The following is a 7,375-nucleotide window of genomic DNA, read 5'->3' as shown; positions in this document are numbered from 1 at the left end:
ACATTCATTACATCACAGCTTTTTGTTGTTGATGGCATTCACAGTTAACATACAGACACCACAACAAAGATGTTAAAGAGAAGATAGTGAAGAAAACAAACAATTAGAGTAACTGGTAAGTGGACAACATCCTTGTATCAGGTACAAGTGGTTTGCAAGGCAAACCTCTTGTATTTGTACACAAAGAGTTAATTCAGAGCCTTAAATCACAGGAAGAGACAAAAAAGTTTTTCAAACCCTGTGATCTTTTGGCCTTGGAGGTAGAATGGAGCAATTCTCCTCTATTTTATGTCTTTTGTTCCAGTAGTGCTTGGGTTTGCCAGTGTTGTTTTCGTAAGAGCAACTGGCCCTTTACCTAGTTCAAAGCTGTTTTGTTCTGCCATTTCAGGAAGGGAGGGCTGTTTTTTTTCTGATCATGCCTGAGAGCCTCATGTCAAATTCCTGCCCCAGGACCTGCTTCTTAATGCTAAGGAGGTTGTGAAGCATAAAGTTAATCACATTACAGTCTGTGCTGCACAGAAGTGCCCTGACACTTACTGAGGATGTAGCCTGCACTGGGGAGTGAGAAAGACCAGTAGGAGCTTAGGGAAGGAGACTTCTCTGAGACTGATGCCCAGGAGCAGAGAAGAAGACGTGCAAGAATGTAGTAGGTGCTATGGCTTAGTAGGAATGGACACTAGCAGCTTTTTTTCTTTCTTTCTTTTTTTTCCTCCAAGCAGAACAATCCCTTAGGAGAGAGATCATGTTCAAGATAGAGTAACAGGATCCTGGGCTTCAGCTATGCATATTGCAGTGCATCTTTCCTGGCCCTTGGGAGATTTAAGACAGGGACCATTAGTTGCAAAGTCACTGCAAAGCATGTGTATGACTGACAGGAAATCAGATACAAAGTCTCTGGCCTTTGCGGTAGAGATAGCTGGACTGGAGACAGCATAAAACAGAGAACACTTAGTGCATGTCATCCAAGAAAGGGTTTTTGTAGGAAAAAAGGAAGGTTCTCTCTCCTCCCAGAGAAAACCTGAGGTGAGTGGTGTGTAGTGTACATAGTCTTGATTAGTTCCTGTTTCAGGAAAATCTGCTTCAGAAATCACAGGAAATTGAAAATAAAATGTCTTAATTGTTATTGGCTGCTTCTCTTTACCTTCCTGACTATTGAGCTTCTCCTCCAGATTACAAGGTACCTGACTTCTTTGGTGTTTCCCAGTATAGAAGATATACATCTTTCTTGAGAAAGATGACAGTGCCATTCATGTGGTTATTCAAAGCCCTGAGAAGGTGATTGCCCTCTTCTGAGCGGGCCCCCTGCTTCTGACCTGTAAAATAGGCAGGGCAGCAAACCCAGCAGCAGAGAGAGCTATGGGGATGTTGTAGCATCAAGCCATGTGTTAACTGTGCTTTACTCCTGCCAGAGCAACATGCCTTTCCCAGGGATTTTCACTGGTGTATCAGAATTTTCAGCATTACTCCCCTGGTTCGCATGCTCTGTTGTGACCCAGATCTGCACGATGTGGTTCTGTGCTGGAGCTTGTGCTTCTCTGGACTCTGTGCTGGCCATGCTCCAGAGCAGCCTCATCACAGAAAGAACAGCTTGAGGGTTACATTAAATTAGCATAAATTGCTAAAGGCCCAAAATATGTTGTAGAGCCAGCGTGGATTGTTAAGCCTCAAAACATGCTCCCTTATTCTTGCTTATTTTCCTTCGCTGACTTTGTGGAGGAGAAAAAAAGCTTAGAGCTCATTTTGTTATTCTCAGAGGAGGGATGTTCCTGATGCAGCTGAAAGAGTGAGCCCTAATCCACCTCCTAATATCAGGAAGACCTTGTGCTGTTGTTCTTGTTGCTGCATTTCTCAGTATCTGTTCCTACAAATCATACCTTTTGAACGCTAAGTGTTTTGCGCTAGGGGTTGACAGTATTTGGCTGTATTGTACAGTGCTGAACATACATTTGCCTCTTAATTAGTAATTTAACAATTAATAAGAAATGCCTTATGGCTTAAAATACTGTAACTCTCAAAAGAATTGTTGGGCCATTTATTTTTGTGCATACGAGTGTGTGGCTCATTTAAGCCAATTATTTTTCTATTAACAGGCATTGATTATGTCGTCCTTCTGCTTTTATTTTTAGAAGTACTCAGATTATTACAGTAAGTGGGAAGAATGAATTAAAAAAGAAATCTGTCTCCTAGTAGTTGTCTTTAAAAATTAAATTTCCTGGTTGAATAATCCTGCATTTAATCCTCAAAAGGATGTGTCCCCTATAGGGAACATTTTCTGTATCCTCAGGTGTCTGCTGTCAAAATGTCAGAGGATGGGAGATGAATCCGAACTGAATTCATGAATTCAAATACTTACAGGGAAATCAGGTGGTGTTTGATTTTGATGTTACCGATACCTGTCCTCACACATTTAATCACAGATGTGAGATATATGGAGTACAGACATGTTACACCCAAATTAATTTTCAAGTTGTATTCTGCTTTGCAGACAATGCAGCAAAATTATGCTTGAGTCAGCAAAATTATGATAGAATCCCTCTTATCATTGTCTCATGACTTACAGGAGACTGGGAAATCTTGGTCTTTTGTGTTTCTTGGTGAAATTTTTAGGACTAACAGAGTTGAGGCTCTTTTGTCCTGTGGATTGAAGGGATTCAAGCTTTATATCCATGGAGGAAAGGAGATGACACGTAGTCCTGCTGTATCTCCAAACTGCCTATTGAATGTCCCACTTTTTGCACTGGACATGTATTGTCACTGGCTGAGACAAGGATTTCTGTTCCTGTTCAAGGGACTATACCTATATGTATATATTGAAGCAGAGCCCATTCTAGCACATTCTAGCACGAAGAATGCATTGGTGTGGGTTTGCTCTGGGCAGCAGCATTCACGGGGAAATGAAACTCAGGCCAAGGATCTGGCTCACCTCAGTACTTAAATCTTCAAAACAGGATTTGCAGTTGATTTTTAAAGTAATGCATGATCTTGTACATCTTGTGATGTACTACTCTAGGTGACCCTGCTCTGGCAGGGGGGGTTGGACTAGATGATCTTTTGAGGTCCCTTCCAACCCCTAAGATTCTGTGATTCTATGATCTTAGAGAGGTGCATTTCTCCAAAGATTAGCTGTGAGTACAATATGATGTTTATTGCTGTTGAGAAAGGACTGTCATGCAGTATGTCCTTTTCACAGGTAATTTTGGAATAACTATTTCAGAAGTGTTTCAAACATTAAGTTGAATATTTGAAAAGCTTTGACTACTGCCTTCTATCATAAGAACAAAAGCACAGATAAGAGCCTTTTTATTTAAAGAGCAATATGCTGATAAAAGACTTGGGGGGGAGGTGTGCAGGAAGGTGCTGGTTTGTGTCTGTATTTTTTTAAAGCAATCAAGACTTTATGATGTGAACTGAAGTTGTTTTGTGATGCCAGGTGTATAAAGACATTGGGTTTTTTCAGCCTCAGGTGTCACTGGCAGGTGAATAACAAGAAAGTGAGAATCATAGACTGATCAGAAAGGCTGATTTTTACCAGTCAGAGAGCTTTTGGAGATTATAATATAGCATGAAGAAGTTATCAATGTGATTTATCCACAGTGCTTGTGAATACATTACATCCATATTCTGTCTCAACTGGTATAGAGTGGGATTCAATATCTACAAACCTATTATTAATGTTACTTTGGAAAGCAATATGTTTTTTGCATAGTTTCAAAATCCTTTATGTTCATGGATTTTGAACATAACTCTAAAAATCGCAGTGAATCTTCTGCTATTGAAACAAATAAGTCTGGGGAAAATATTAATAAAAATACTTTTAAAAACGACATTTCATAACAATGCTCAGTCAGCCTTCCTGCTGCCTAGAGACCCTGACAACCAGAAATGGAAACCTCTATAAAAGAGCCTTCTGTAAAAACAAAGGGGTAAAATTGCCTGTTTCGATTTTGCTTCTGGCACTGTCTTCTCATTTTGCAACCTTCCATCGTGAGATGTGCTTTGTAGAATAGGCAGGTGAAGAAGAGCAAGCTAGAACAAGACAATGGAATAGGCATTGTTTCATGTCCAGTACACAGCTTTTCCTTTGCATTGATGAATTCTTATCCGATAAGGGAAGCAAGAAAATTTCATAACGAAATGAAGTAGTTCCTTAACAGCCACCAAAGGAGGACCCACACCTAGAATTTCTTGTTGTGCATTTCTGGGTACTCCTTAAGAAGTGCAGAGGAAAGAGTCTGGCACAGCTGGCCATGTTGCATCTGGCCAAGTCCTTCTGAAAGTACCACAGAAGGAGGAGAAGAGCGGAGCAGGCGAGGGTTGCTCACCCAGCAAGGATGGGGAGATTATTCTCAGATCAGTGCAGTTCCCTGCATGTCAAAGCTGTAGGAAGAAAGAAAATGAAGTCATTCTGTGAGGCTAGTCACCTGTGACTGCTTTTTCATGCAAGACAAAGCAAAACCGTGTTTTCTACAATGCATCTGTGCAAGAGTAGGAAGCAGTCATGGATCTGACAGTGAGAAAATTTTCTCTTTATAAAGTTGCAACCTGCAATCGTTTCACTTTGACAGCCCTTAAATGCACAAGACACTTAACTGAGAGTTTCTCAGGTTTGGAAAATGCAAAACTATGGAAGTTCTGGACTGAGTTATGGCAGAATACTGTGGAAGTCTCTAGCAAATGAGCTTTAGAAATTGGCTTTCTTAGATTTGCTTTTCTGAGTAAGTCAATATTTATCAGTGCAGCAGGCAGTATTTTTAATGCAGGAAATGTAGGGTGCCAATAGTATTATAATTGTCATTATATAAGATTTTAAAAAATGCATTAATTAATAATTCGTATTCCAATGTTAAGACCCTGTTAATTTCAATGAATTGCAGGGTTTTGTTTTGAAGGACAAGTGCTTTAATGAAAACAAATCACAGGTCACAAGCACCTATTTTGCCATTTTCATATATAAAATAAGTAGCTTCATTAGAGGTTCACCAGTTCATAGTGCTTCTGGCCACTGCCAAGCATGTATTTTTGTGACAGGTCTGAGGCTTTGTTGCTTATATTAAACTACAAGAGTTATAGATTTAAAATTCTGTGTATCCAGAGGGAGGCAGGTACCTCATAGTCTACTGAATTTGCCCCATTTTTCTGTGTTTTTAGATAATAATTTATTTTTATTCTAAGATGTAATCCATTTGTCCGTTGTTCAGCGTAAGAGATTTTGAACCTGTCTGCCACACATGCATGAAGCACATCTACTACCCTGTGGTGCATTCATCAGGCTCTGTAGATTATTAAGATACTGCCCCTAGGGCAAGTTTGCATATGAACCTCATCAATCTTGTGATTTCTTCACCTTCTCAGACCCCACTTGCATTTGTTAGAGGACCTTAGTGCTGCTAGTTGTCATAGGAACGTGGTAGGATTATTCAACAGGAAAAGGGGAGATGCATGGCTTTGCCCATAACTCACTCAGGCTGCTACCTCCAGGAGATGCCCATCAGCAAGGAGAAAGCAAGGAGCCCAACCTGGAAACAGTCATCAGTGAATTTGCAGTTGCAATAGCCTCTCTGGTGAGGACAGTGGCATTTCAGTGTCTCTTTTTCCAGCCCAAAAGCCTCTGTGGAGCCCCGGGATCCATTGTTTAGGTGCTCTGCAAACATAAAGGTGATAGATAGCTGCAAGTAAACTATATGCCCTGCAGTTCTGTGATCTCAAGGAAATATATTGCAGTGGTACATTTGACAAACATATTGCAGAACTCCTCAAGTAATAGGTGGGGATACATTGAAGTTACCCAACTGTATCTCCTACAGCCTACGCGGAGAGGCAGAGGCTAAAATGTGTTGCGGATGGCTGATCTTTACCCAAAAAAAAGTGCTCTGTGCCACATTTTGGAGATGATGTAAAGGAAGGACCTTGGAAATAATATGTCCAACTCTACAGTATACCTATCAGCAGCCTTCTAGCTATTTATTCAGATTTGAACTGAATCATATTTGTGATGGCTCCTTTCTACAGCCATTTTTTTGAGATAGAGGGGATTTAATGGGTCTCTTTTCTAAAGGAGCCTTGCTTAGTTCTAAGTCCGTATGCTAAAAGCACCCTTAGGCTGTTTTTAATGTATTTTGGGATTACAATACTCTGAAGCACTGCTGGCAGTGATGGAGCACCTACAGTTTTCATTCCTTTAATTGTATTTACTAGCTTTTGAACAAGAAATAATCAGACTGTGAGGAGAATCCTGCAAAGTTTAGCTAGAGTTGTTGCTACCCAACCTGCTTCACTTAAAAGCCAATGTCTGTTCATTCCCCTGACTGGGTCTGTGCTGACTGTCACTAAATCAAATGCTTAGCCTGAATGAGTGAAGCTGGTCCAGCTCAAAAGAAGATCCAGAACACACAAAGAAGAAAAATAAATATTCTAAACTTATTTTTTTCAAAAATTATTGTTACAACTGAGGAAGCAATCATTCACATGCTTTGGTAAAGAGGAGGCTCAGTAATAACAGGTCAGCCAACAAAACAACAGTGTGTATGACAGGAATGTGGAAGCACTGGAAACCAGGATTCATTTCTAGTATTGTTTAGGAAACATTTCACACAAATCATCAGAGGATGCAAGACCATGAAATATGCTACATTTACTCTGAAACAAGAAGAAAGATGTCACTAAAGGGAAAAACTGGTATGTTTCCAAGTTTCTTTCTCAACTTTTATCTTTCAGTGTATGAGCTGCTTGCTAGCAAATTGCTTCTCTGCCATAAGGAACAAGTAAAAGTAGTTTATTGCTAATTCTTTCAGAGGGTCTAAAGTTCATATTCTGCCTGTATTTCTGGTAAAGCAAGTCCACAGTCACAATATTCAAACTTCTTTGATTAACTGAATCAGATTCTCAGTGCACAGAAATAAAGAAGTGCACAATTAGCTTGATTTAAGTCATTATAACTCCACTGAAACAAATTACTCTCTATATAATAGGTATTTATTATATGTATTGTATTAATAAAATACGGATATGGTACAGACAGATATATACCAATTATATGGTATGTGAGCTCTGACTAGCTTTCTTGTGTCTTCCTGTCAGGGTTCATGTTTTGAAAAACACTGTTCATCCTTCAAACTCTTTTTTTTGTTATCTGATGTGTACAACATATACAATATATGCAGTACAGTGAGATAAAGAGCACAGTGACTCTACTCACTTGCAGTGACCGTGTTTGTCACACCAGCACTGTAATGGGTCCAAGTAAACAGTAGTTAATGGAGACATTTTGGGTCCTAGTAATCATAGTAAACTTTTGATTCCACCTGAAATTCTTGCTGGGAATGCTTCTTGCCCATGATGCTTTTAAGGAGCTGATGTGGTGTTTTTTACACCAGGC

This window comes from Chaetura pelagica, unplaced genomic scaffold (assembly GCF_000747805.2).
Source record: "Chaetura pelagica isolate M959 unplaced genomic scaffold, ChaPel_1.0 scaffold481, whole genome shotgun sequence".
NCBI lineage: Eukaryota > Metazoa > Chordata > Aves > Apodiformes > Apodidae > Chaetura > Chaetura pelagica.
The sequence above is the reverse complement of the archived record's forward strand: the minus strand, read 5'-3'. Positions refer to the sequence as shown.